This window comes from Rattus norvegicus, chromosome 14 (assembly GCF_036323735.1).
Source record: "Rattus norvegicus strain BN/NHsdMcwi chromosome 14, GRCr8, whole genome shotgun sequence".
Lineage (NCBI taxonomy): Eukaryota > Metazoa > Chordata > Mammalia > Rodentia > Muridae > Rattus > Rattus norvegicus.
The window spans coordinates 69,458,380-69,472,294 of NC_086032.1; positions in this window are offsets into that span (position 1 = coordinate 69,458,380).

The window sequence follows — 13,915 nt, forward strand, 5'->3', positions numbered from 1 at the left end:
ACTATGAACTTTACATGAACATGGACAGTGTTTTAGCTTATAGCAATCACAAATTTATTTTTGATATGCACAAAAATAATGTTATAGTCATTGTACTGGGTGGTTTTGTCTGACTTGACACAAGCTAGAGTTAGTCATCAGAGAGGAAGGAGCCTCAATAAAGGAAATGCCTGAATGAGAACCAGCTCAAAGGAATTTTTTTCAATTAGTGATCAATGGGGATGTCACAGCACATAGTGGGTGGTACCATTCTTGGGCTGGTGGTCCTGGGTTCTATAAGGAAATAGGCTGAACAATCTAGGAAGAGCAAGCCGGTAAGCAACACCCCACCATGGGTCATCATCCAGCATCCAGGTTCATGCCCTGTGTGAATTCTTGTCATGACTTCCTCCAATGATGAACAGGGATGTGAACATGTAAGCAAAAAAGAATAAACATTTTCTCCAAACTTGCTTTCTGGGCATGGTGGGGTTTTTTTGCAACAATAAAATCCCTAACTAATACAGGTATTATTAACATAGTTTAAAGCATGTTTCGTCTAGTTACAATGTGTTAATTTTTGTTTTATCTTATATTTTATTTCATTATTTTCCCTCAGAAGTCTGTTTGTTTTTCTAATGAGTGACAGACAGGAGTGGATCTGGATAGGAATCGAGGTATGGAGGAACTGGTAGGACTAGAGAGAGGGGAAATCACTCAAGATATATTAAATGAAAAAATTATTTTTAATAAAAGAGAAAAAAGAGAGAGCAAATTTTCATATAAAATTCAGTTAAGGAAACATGTTATTCTTAAATAATATCCAGCTATAAGTAACATTTATAATAATGAATGTCCTATACAGCTATTTTATCTACTTTTTCAGAATTTAATCCAGAAATGTACAAATGAAATATGCATATTGTCTCTGTCTCAGTCATTCTTTTAAGAGGACAGGTCACCTGTTCTATAGGATGTTCCATTTAGGTCTGCCTGATATCTATTGTCTCTTCGCAATTACCTTTACTGTGGTGAGTTATCTGTCTCTCTCAAAGTGTCTTACTGGACATGAATGCTATTTGTCCCAAATTTTGGTGATACTAGGGTTGTCTTTTTGCTCAATATGGCATAAAGTATTTTTCTTTTAAAATAAATAAGTAGTTTGTACAAAGACATCTTTAAGTAATATAACTGTCCTGTTCCTGGTCAATACATTGGTGATTCCTAGATATGTCTTCTTTGTTATACTTGTTATTCAGAGTTTTATTATTGTGACTAGCTTAATTATTCATTAATTCAGTTAACTGTATCAAAACATCCTTGTTTTTTTTTAAAAAATAGAGGAAGCAGAATCTTGATAACATGTAAAATTAAAATCTACAACTAATGGTATACATTATGAATGCTGTTGCACAAAATGTGCACATTGTGGCATGATCAAATATTGCTGGCCTTACTAACCATAAGAGTGGGCTGGTGAACCTGAGGCAAGGCAACACCATGGAACTGACTGTGGTAGAGAAAGAGGAAGCTAACTTCATGGTGGCAAGTGGGGGTAGAGAAAGTGACAGGGAAGCAGAGAAGGGAGGAGAGAAGAAGGAAAAGAGGGAGGCAGATGAAGACAGCCTAGGAAAGAGAGAGAGACAGAGACAGAGACAGAGACAAATGGACAGACAGACTGACAGGGAGGGACGGACAAAGGGAGAAAGGGAGGGAGGGAGGAAGAAGCTGGTGTAACAGGCATCCTTCTTCCTCTATTTTGTTCCTTCTAGGTTCCCAACCTGTTTGAGAGTAGTACCATGTCAGCTGCTGTTCCCCATGCAAATAGTCTTTGGAAACACCTTCACGGCCATATTCGACAGTGTACCTAACAAACATTTTATATGTCTCATAATCCAATTCTTGCAGCGCCTGACCAACAGCAAGTTACCAAAACATTTACTGAATTTGTATGTCATAGGTGTTGCTTTCTAACTAAAATACCATATATGGTGACGTGTGTATCTGAAATAGTGACATTTTGAGATTAAAACACCCAGATGATACTGATGCATGCTATGTTCATATAAAAAGAATAGTTTTAGAGCTGTACATGAATTCTAATCCTACTAAATTTGCAAAACGAGACCATATTACACTTCGATTCATTTTGTTGTTTGGTTTGAATTGAGAAAAACCCATTCCAAAACACTGACATTTGGAATGCATTATTTCGGCGTGTTCATCTTTCTCAGCAAGAGCTTGAGAGCAGTGCTACTTCAGCAGTAGGCTGTGCATAATTCCCAAAGTACCAAGCAAGCATTCTAATCTAGGGTTACATAATATAACACAATTTTGTTTTTTAATATACAGAAAAACACATGTGAGGGCTTTTGGAGGTTTTCTGCTTTTTTGTTTGTTTGTTTTCTTTTCTTTTCTTTTCCTCTCAAAAGCCAGTGATTGTAAGATTGACATGTCTTGGGATACAGATGTGGTCAGGATGAGTCCTACCAGAATATCTGTGAGTTCCCCAAGTGCATGATGCAATTCTTTCATTAGCTGCGTATGAGTAAGTTGATGCTGCTCACTCTCCCTCGTCCTTGTAGAATCTGTCTGGGCAGCTATCTAATGCTACTAAGCCAAATTCCTTCTTCATTTGTTCCTGCCAAGTAGTACCATAATTGTCATCACGATATGTCATCTGTTTCACATTGCTGTCACTCAGGCAAAATGAAAGCTTTGGTGCTACTTGCCATTTCAATTCGGTTCTTATTCTTGAAAAGTAGAAAACATGCAAATATGTCTTATTCCATTACGCCGGGAGTACATTAGCATTATCCTTCTTGATTGAAGAGAGAAAGCCAAGCAGAGAAGAAGGAGGAGGTTTTTAAGATGAGGAACTGGTTGAAGATGGAGAAAGTGAGGACTCTATTTAGTAGTTTATAATGGCTCCCACAGTCCAGTACTGTCTAGCCCGATAGAATAGTCTCTGTGCAGAGACACTGAGAAATGTGGCTAATCTAAGCTGAACTCTCTATAATTTAAAATACACATACAATTCAAGCACTGTAGAAAAGAGAATGAAAAAAACATTTCATTTATATTGACTAGATGCTGAAATGATAAATTTTTAGAGGGAGGAGATTAAATAAGTCTTAAAATTAATTTCGCTCTTACTTTCTAATGGCAGTGCATGAAAATTTAGAATTTCAGGTTGCCTTTCTTCCTGCCCTATATGATATTCTGCTGAATATGAACAATTCTCACATATGACGTACAATGCATAGAGGTTAGAATGCTCAGTGATGGGACAGAATGGGTGTCACACGCATTCTCGGTGCTATTTTCTATTTTGAGAAATGGTTTATTTGGAGAAATAAGATGTTTTAGTTACTGTTGCTGAAATAAATCACCTGACCTGACAGAAATTACTTAATGGAGGGAAACTTTAGTTTAGTTTACAGTTGAAGTGTACATCGTGGCAGAGAAATCATGGCAGCAGGACCTCAAGGTAACTTGCCACATTTGATAAGCAATGAGGAAGCAGAGGGTGATGAATGCTCACACTGGTTCATTTTCTTCTTCTTTTTTTTTTTTTATGTAGCTCAAGGCTCAAATCCAGAGGATGGTGCTGTCCCCTTCAATGTGGGTTTGTCAATTTCAGCCTAAGCAAGACAATCCTTCACAAGCATGCCCAGAGCTAGTTTGTTTGAAATAATCCCCCACAATTGTGCCGGTTTTTTCTCCTAGGTAAGTCCAGAGCCTGTCAAGTTGACAATACTGTTTTTTGGGAGTGAGGGATGTTGTTACTTTTTTTTCTGTCTGGGTATCTATATATTGTTTTTTCCTGGTAGTTATAACCTGAAGTCTCTCCCCGTTTGATTCTGAGTCTACGTTCTTTGAGCAAAGCTAATCTATGATACTGGGAGCTGAGCATTTGACCCAGATTTAACCAATCAGGTTATTCTGCTCCTGTAATTACAATAATTGGCTCGAAAATGGATAAAATAACTTAAATGAATTGGCTCTAGCAATTTGAGTAGTTACAGCAAAAGTAGTGTTGCAAATCTAGGGGGTTAAGTGAGCTACTACTCACGGCTACCTTTACCAGAATAACTCAGAAGAGAAATAACAAGAGGAAGCAGAAGACTCAAGTTAAAACAGGTTCATTTCAAGTTCCTGGGTCCATTGTATGACTGAAGCCACCATTTAGGATTTTTTTCTCCCTAAGATTTTAATAAATCCCTATTTTTGATGAAAAATTCATTTAATGTCAAGTTTTCAGAACTGAGTAGCCTGATTAATCTGGATCAATGCACAATTAAGTAAACAGACTGCATTTATACAATCCAATCCATATACAATAGATTTTGCATATGTTCAAGTAAATGCAGTGGGTACTGATGGGAGGAATCAAAAGGTTGTTTATTAACATTATCCACTAGGTATCCATGTAGCAAGCACTGATTGAGATCCTCCTGTGCTAGGTACTGTCACAAGCATGGGATGAGGAAAGATAAAAATGACGTCATGGCCCCTGAGACTCTTTTTCACTTTCTAAATTATCCAAGTGCCCATTTGTTCTTGATCTCCCCAGTAGTCTTCCAATATTCAACTTCCCACTGCTTATATCTGTTTAATTTTGTCTTAGGAAGTTCTTTCTTGGGTCCCATATACCATGTAGACTTGTTTTGGGGGTCTGTTTTTGGCACTCCTCTCTGTCTGTCCTTCCTCAATGTTGAGGTTATTTGATCTTTCTCCTAAATTAGATTCTTAGTTCGTGGATCACATGCCTTCTTTGCTTTATCCCTAGCCCAGACTGGCATGGAACTCATGATTCTTCAACCTCAGCCATCCAGTGTTGAAATTAAAACCACACACCACCATCTAGGCTTCTCCACTTTGCCGTAAGGAAACGTCTTACAGTAGTATTCTGAAAGAGGATTTCTGGAAGTCAGTGTTAATGTGATTTTTCGTTCCTGAAAGTCAATCCAGGCAAGTGACTATTGATGTGACACATCTAAGTTAATGATCATTTTCTGACACAATTTCAAAGAAATTGCTCCATTGTCATCTACTGAGAAGCCCATTTCTCTCAGGAAGTTTCTAGAATCTTCTCATTATTTATAGGTTATAACATTTTCATTCAAATATGATTTATGAAATATGAAACTACTTAATCTGAAGGTACATTTCTCTCAGCTCTGGAAACTTCTTTCACTATTTCCTTGGTAATAACCTTTCTTCACCTTATATATGGCCTTCCTAAAATTAACGGCAGTCAGATCTATATTGATCTTGAAAATTTTCTAATCTCCTATGATTTCTTACCATATCCTTCCTTTTAAAAATGCTACTTCAAAGAAATGTCCTCATCTTTATCTCTCCATGCTTCTTTTGAATTTTAAATTTCATTTGACATAATTTTAATTTCCACATCTTTAGGCTTTCTCATTGTTCTCTGTTGCTATAGCATCTCCATTTAAAGCAATTCTTGTTTTGATGATACAATGTCTTTGCTCTTTGATGGTGTTAACCATAGTAGAACTTCTGTTCCCTGTAATGTCCCTATTCTTCTCCGAATTCTTTTTATCTGTTGTTTTGTTCTCTTTGTGTCTTTCAAGTTGGATGCTCTCTGTAGATGGCAATGCATATGTGTGACTGAAGTCCTTCACTGCTTAGGGCAAGCTCTGTGTAGGTGAGAAAGTTTTGATGACTGCTTGTTGTTTGGCTTTACTGAAGTGTAATCAGACCAAGGCCAGCTCTGCATCAGAGGGAGAGTCAAATGTCAGCATTTGTGAGTCTTCTCAGCAAACTCTTGAGATTTCCTCCAAATGGGCCCAGTGAAAGGGGCAGAACTAGTTACGTGTTTTCTGGGAACAAAATTGAAAAAAAAAACTCAGCAAACTTTTTCTTCAGAATCTGGGCTCAGTGTGCATTAGCCCCTTCTATATTATGCTCAGTAGCCTCAAGACCATAGATATCCCATGCAACTCTTTCAAGAGTACTTTGAGACAGAGGGCTAAATCTTAGTCCCAAAAGCATTAGAAAATAGCTGTCAGATCCATCAATGGTGCATATTTCTGCTACATCAAGGCATTTAGCGTGTAAAATGACATAAAAGGAAATTATAACCTAGTTTACATTGCATATTTTAATATGAAAAAGGTTAAATGTGTTAACTCTCTACTTTAAAACATAACTCCTTTCGGTATGTGGTCCTGTCACATTTCCGCTCCTGTCTCGATATGAGGCATGACACATAAGTTAAGTTAGGAAGAGGACGTGAGAATATGGGCAGATAGAGATCAAAGAAGTGCAGTCCTCCATGTCATCATTGCTCATTTGTTCCATGAAATTCTAAGTTGTTGCTTTCTCGTGTCAACCAATCGACAGTCCTGTTTGTACCAAGTCAGGTGTAGGATGCATGGGGATAGATATAGTAGTCACTTTACTTATTGGTGTGGCGAAATATCTAACAGAGCAATGTATGGAAGGAGAGGTTTATTTCAGTCCTGGGAGTCATATGGCTGTAGTCCCCAGCAGAGCACAAGGCATGGCAGCATCCAGGAAGTGGTAATGTTCTATGCCTACTTGTTCACCTGGGAGTGGATGGCAGATGGCGAGCAGAGAAAACAAACCAACACCAGGAGCAGGTCCAACCTCCATTGATTTGACCTTAGTGACAACTTCTGCCTGCTAGTCCCCACCTCATATAATTTCTGCCATATTCAAAATAGCCCATATACTGAAAACCAACCATTAAGAACTTTAACCTATAAGGGAGACTTTGGATTTAAGCCATAACCAGAAGGATAGATATATTGGGCTTTGAATTCATAACCTACAAGATGGTTGAGTGTATAATATGTCCTCAGATAGTTTCAATACATGGAAGGATATGATTAAAGTGAGGAAGAATTTGAAAAAAGTGTTTTGAAAGCGCAGAAAGTACTCATCAGTCAGCTGGGAGTGCTGAGCAGGCCTGATCAGAGAAGGACTCATGGGGGAACAGATGGGAAGAGGCACAGCAAAAAGACCATCTGGCTGAATGAGGATTAGATGGTTGGGGGCATGACAAGATGGTGGATGTATACATTTGTGCGTATCATTAAGGAAATACAGTGGGATCATCAGTAGCTCCTCCCTCCCCCCCCCCCAAAACAGACATAGCTCAGATTCCTGAATTCTTTCTAAGCAGCTTTGTCATCTTTTTTTTGTTGTTTCTTTGTTTCCTTTCCTCTAAGGAAAAGTAAGAGTTAAACTGGAAAAGACAGAGATCCAAATACTAAATTCACCACTAACTAGCTATATAATTCTGGTCAATTAATTTAACTTATCTGTACCAACTTAAATTTTTTCCCTAATATGAATATAATATCAAATGTGCTCATTTAAGGTTATGGTAAATGATTTAATAAAGTGAATTATATGGAACAACTGATACCTATTATTAAAGCCAAAAAACGTCAAGAAGCAAGACTGCTTGTGCTATCTTTATACCCATAGGCCTAGTACTTATGGTATGGTTCTATCCATGTCTGGTGAATTCTCCATAAGCTCCCCTTCCAGTGCCATCTTCACACAACCAGAGCTAACTCTAGTCTCACACATCCTGAAAAAGCCTTTTAATGCTAAGTCTTTGAAAACCAAATGCACGTGCACTATCTCCACACTCCCAGGCCTGGATAAAGACTCACAGCTCCTGTACCTGCCTAGCCTCAGACAGACTGGAATTTCATGTCACATAGGTAACCAATGTAACAAATCCTCATGTTTACGTCATATTGAAAAAAAAAAAAACACCAGCAATATTAAAGGCCAAAACAGTACATCCCCCCCCCCAGATCCATTAGTCTTATAGAAATGTTCTTCAATGGCAATTACTTAGATGAACCCCAGAGCACAGAATTTAAAAGAACCAATTATAAATTTGTTCAAAAGTCCAAGGTGTTTAGAGAAGGCAGAAAGAAACAACTCCACGAACGGAAAGAACATAGTCAGCAATAATGCCTTAGCAATGTCCAAGTAAATGAAAATACATGAATAAATGCCTCAGTGACATCCAATTAAATCAAACATACAAAAGACTGAAATGAAGGCAATCCAGAATTTGAAACTAAATTCAGTAAAGATATGGAAAAGCCAACATCTATACGCACACATACACATGTGTGTGTGTAGTAATAAAATTAAAGAAGAAATTATGAATTTGAGGAGGAGGCATGGGAAGAGATTGAAGAGGGAACAGGATGTGTGGGAATGGTGTAAATAGAGCACTCATTGATTTAAGTCTCAAAAATTAAACCACCACAACAAAAATAAGCCAAAACTGTCAAGACTAGGAATGAGGAAATTGAGTTCTGGTAGGTAATCTCGTAAACTTTGGGACTTAAATGAATTGCTTATTCTCTCAGGATCCCAGTTTCTCTAGCTACAAAACTAGGGGTTGACTTGGATAATCTGTATTTCTTCTAAACTAATCGGTTAGGCACCATAGATATCATTTTTATTTGACTTTGATACTGATCTGTACAATTTGACTAAATTGGACAAAATTACCATTATTGAGCCTCTAATACATTGAGAATTTATTAAAAGACTGAAAATGAAAGCGATAACAATGCATTAGCCCATGGGAGTGATTTCTAATGGACACAAAACGTAGTGATCTCTCAGGTCCTATTATCGTGCCTGGATGCCAAAGAGTCAAGGCAACTGGTATTAAATTCATATCCCAGCCTCAAGGTGGATAATTTTACTTTTTAAAAACTGGAAAAATATCCGATTTCAGCATTGTTTATACAGGCAGTTTATCAGTAAGGTAAAAATTATGGCCTGCTACATGATGTTTACTGTGACAATGATAACGGGACACAGCAGTGATGCTTTTAAAATACTCAACAGTTGCACATATTTTAGAGTACAAGGAATATAATTTTTGAGAAGCTACCCTGATAGGACAGAATTGGAGTAGCTATTAGGCCTGTTCTTCTGTACGTTTAGGTTAGCCTTAGGATACAAAAGAGGCAGATATCACAATCTAAGAAACACATTTCATCACCATTATGCATCTGTTTCCTGAATTATGATTTTCTTTTGAAATTTTGTCCTTGTTCCGACAAAATGTACAGAAAGCTGTTGATACAAAAATATGCATTTGGGAGTGCATTAAGAAAACAAAATAATGTATTTTATGTGTCTTTACGATTCAACTGCAGTACTGAGAACAAATGTATTAGACGTGTAAATCTGATATACTGTCCATAGCCTATGCTCTTATAAGATAAAAGGAAACTATGAAATCTTTTGTTCATGAATACAGATTGATCTAATGTAGCTGCATAATGTTTAAAATGATATATGTGGTGATCAGAAATTTTGTGGACAAGGGCTAAGGTCCAGGCCCTATATAGCTGATTAATCAATTTTCCCTCTGATTTTGCTTTTTTAATTGTAATTTAATTGTGCATTATTCATAGAGTGTAGTATGTTAATTGGATACAAGTATACAATGTAGAATGATACAATCGGAATATCTCTGATTGATTGATTGGTTGATTGATTCTTACACTCCAGATTTTATTCCCCTCCAGGTCCACTCCCCCGACAGTTCCACACCCCATACCTCCAGTAGCTCCAGAAGGATGTCCCCACCCTACCCACCCCACCAGACCTCTAAACTTCGTCTCTTAAGGATTAGGTGCACCTTCTTTGACTGAACCCAGGCCAGAGTCCTCTGCTGGATAAATGTTGGAGGCCTCATCTCAGCTAGCATCAGCTACCTGGTTGGTGATCCATTGTCTGAGAGGTCTTGGAGTCCAGGTTAATTGAGACTGCTGGACCTCCTACAGGGTTGCCCTTCTCCTCAGCTTCCTCCAGTTTTTCCCTAATTACACTAGAGGGGTCAGCAGTTTCTGTTCATTGGTTGGGCGCACATATCTGCATCTGACTCTTTCAGCTGCTTGTTGGGTCTTTTGAAGGGCAGCCATGATAGGTCCCTTTTTTTTGAATGCCCCATAGCCTCAGTAATGGTATCAGGTTTTGAGGCCTCCCTTTCAGCTGGATCCCACGTTGGGGCTGTTGCTGGACCTTCTTTTCCTTAGCCCTTCTCCATTTCCATCTCTGCAGTTCTTTCTGGAAGAATTATGGGTCAGAGCTTTGACTGTGGGATAGCAACCTCATCCCTCACTTGATGCCCTGTCTTTCTGCTGGCGGTGGGTTCAGTAAGTTCCCTGTCCCCACTGTAGGGCATTTCATCTAGAGTCCCCCGCTTTGAGTTCTGAGAGTCTCTCACTTCCCAGGTTTCTTGTACTTTCTAGAGGGTCCTCCCAACCTCCTTCCTCCTGAGGTTGCCTGTTTCTACTCTTTCTGTTGGCCCTCAGGGCTTCAATCCTTTCCCCCCACCCAATACCAGATCATGTTCCCCTCTTCCCCCACCCTCTTCCCCTTTCCCTTCCCTGTCTCTCCTTCCCTCCCCCTCCTGGTTGCTTTCTTCTCCCTCCCAAGCAGAACTGAGGCAACCTCACTTGGGCCCTTCAACTTGTTGACCCTTTTGGTTCTGTGGACTGTATCTTAGGTATACTGTACTTTGTGTGTGTGTGCGTGCGTGTGTGTGTGTGTGTGTGTGTGTGTGTGTGTGTGTGTATCTAAATATCCACTTCTTAGTGGATGTCCTTTGAGGTCTGAGTTACCTCATTCAGGATGATATTTTCTACTTCAATCCATTTGCCAACAAAACTCAGAATATCCTCTTTTCTTCTTCTTCTTCTTCTTCTTCTTCTTCTTCTTCTTCTTCTTCTTCTTCTTCTTCTTCTTCTTCTTCTTCTTCTTCTTCTTCTTCTTCTTCTTCTTCTTCTTCTTCTTCTTCTTCTTCTTCTTCTTCTTTTTTTCGGAGCTGGGGACCGAATCCAGGGCCTTGCGCTTGCTAGGCAAGTGCTCTACTGCTGAGCTAAATCCCCAAACCCCGAATATCCTCGTTCTTAATAGCTGAGTGTATTCCATTGTGTAAATGAACCACATTTTCTGTATCCTTTCTGCTGCCATGGGACAACTGGGTTGTTTCCAGTTTCTGGCTATCACAAAAAAGACCACTATGAACATAGTGGAACATGTCTGCCTCCCCACCCCACCCCCCACCCCATGGCATGGTGAGGTATCATTTGGGTATATTCCCAAAAGTGGTATTTCTGGATCTCTAAGTAGGTCTATTTCCAATTTTCTGAGGAACCTCCAAATTGATTTCCAGAGTGGTTGTACCAGTTTGCATTCCCACCAGCAATGGAGGAGTGTTCCTCTTTCTCCATATCCTCACCAACATGTGTTGTTACCTGAGGGTTTGACCTTAACCATTCTGACTGGTATAAAGTGGAATCTCAGAGTCGTTTTGATTTGCATTTCTCTGAACACTAAGGACTTTGAACATTTTTTTAGCTTCTTTGCAGACATTGGAAATTCCTCTATTGTGAATTCTCAGTTTAGTTCTATACCCCATTTTTTGATTGGGTTGTTTGGTTTTTTGGTGGTTAGCTTCTTGAGTTCTTTATATATTTTGGATATTAGCCCTCTATCAGATGTGGGGTTAGTGAAGATTTTTTTCCCAATCTTTAGGTTGCCAGTCTGTCTTATTGACTATGTCCTTTACCTTACAGAAGTTTTCCAGTTTCATGAGGTCCCATTTATCAATTCTTGATCTTAGAGCATGCCGCATTGGAGTTCTGCTTTGAAAATTTCCCTCTGTGTCAATGAGTTCAAGGCTCTTTCCCACTTTTTCTTCTATTGGATTCAGTGTATCTGGTTTTATGTTGAGATCCTTGATCCACCTGGACTTGTGCTTTGTGCATGGTGACAAATATGGGTCTATTTTTATTTTTCTACATAAAACCATCCAGTTAGACCAGCACCATTTATCAAAGATGCTTTCTTTTTCCCATTGTATATTTTTGGCTTCTTTGTCACAGATCAAGAGTGTGTAAGAGTGTGGTTTTATTTCTGGGTCTTCAGTTCTATTCTATTGATCAACCTGTCTCTGTACCAATACCATGCAGTTTTTATCACTATTGCTTTGTAGTAGAGCTTAAGGTCAGGGATGGTGATTCTCCCAGCCATTCTTTTATCGTTCAGAATTGTTTTTGCTATTCTGGGTTTTTTGCCTTTCCAGATGAATTCCTTTGAGAATTGCTCTTTCCATGTCTTTGAAGAATTGTGTTGGGATTTTGATGGGAATTACACTGAATCTGTAGATTGACTTTGGTAGGTTGGCTGTTTTTACTATGTTAATTCTGCCAATCCATGAGCATGGGAGATCTCTCCATTTTCTAAGATCTTTGATTTCTTTCTTGAGAGACTTGAAGTTCTTATCATAAGGTTAGAGTTACCCCAAGATATTTTATATTATCTGTGACTATTGTGAAGAGAGGCGTTTCCCTAATTTCTTTCTCAGCCTGTTTTTCATTTGTATAAAGGAATAATAGTGATTTCTTTGAGTTAATTTTATATCCAGCCACTTTGCTGAAGTTGTTTATCAGCTGAAGAAGTTCTCTGGTAGAATTTTTGGGGTCACTTATGTATACTATCGTGTCATCAGCAAATAGTGATACCTTTATTTCTTCTTTGCCAATTTATATCCCCTTGATCTCTTTTTGTTGTCTTATTGTTCTAGCTAGCACTTCGAGTACTATATTGAATAAATATGGGGAGCATGAGCATCTTTGTCTTGTCCCCAATTCTAGTAGGTTTGCTTCAAGTATCTCTCCATTTAATTTGATATTGGCTGTTGGTTTGCTGTAAATTGCTTTTATTATGTTAAAGTATGGGCCTTGAATTCCTGATATCTCCAATACTTTTAACATGAAGGGGTGTTGTATTTTGTCAAATGCTTTTTCTGCATCTAAGGAGATGATCATGTGATTTTTTCTTTGAGTTTGTTTATATGGTGGATTGTGCTAACAGATTTTCATATATTGAACCAATCTTGCATCCCTGGGATGAAGCCTACTTGATCATGGTGAGTGAAGGTTTGGATGTGTTCTTGGATTTGGCTTGTAAGAATTTTATTGAGTATTTCTGCATCGATATTCATAAGCTAGATTGCTCTGAAGGTCTCCTTTTTGGTAGGGTCCTTGTGTATTATAGGTATCAGAGCAATTGTGGCTTCATAGAATGCATTAGGTAGTGTTCCTTCTGTTTCTGTTTTATGGAATAGTTTGAGGAATATTGGAGTTAGGTCTTCTTGAAGTTCTGGTAGAATTCTGAACTAAATCCATCTGGCCCTGGGATTTTTTTGTTTGGGGGGTTTTTAATAATTTCTTCTATTTCCTTTTGGAATATGGGCCTGCTTAGAAAGTTTACCTGCTCTTGATTTAACTTTGGTATGTGGTATCTGCCTAGAAAACCACCCATTTCCTCTAGATTTTTCAGTTTTGTTGAGTATACGTTTTTATAGCAGTATCTGATTATATTTTGAATTTCCTCAGTTTCTATTGTTATGTCTCTCCCTTCTCATTTCTAATTTTGTTGGTTTGGAGCCCTTAAGTTAGTTTGGCTAATGGTTTAACTTTTTTGTTGATTCTTTCAAAGAACCAGTTTTTGGTCTTGCTGATTTTTTCTATTGTTCTCTTTGTTTCTATTTGATTGATTTCAACCCTGAGTTTGACAATTTCCTGCCTTCTATTCCTCTTGGGTGAGTTTGCTTCCTTTTGTTCTAGAGCTCTCAGGTGTGCTGTTAAGTTGCTAGTATAAGATCTCTCCAGTTTCTTTACCAGTGCACTTAGTGCTATGAATTTTCCTGTTAACACTGCTTTCATTGTGTCCCATTAGTTTGGGTATGACATGTCAACATTTTCATTAAATTCCAGGAAGTCTTTAATTTCTTTATTTCATCCCCGGCCAAATTATCATTGAGTAGAGAATTGTTCAGCTTCCACATGTATGTGGGTTTTCTGTTGCTTTTGCCGTT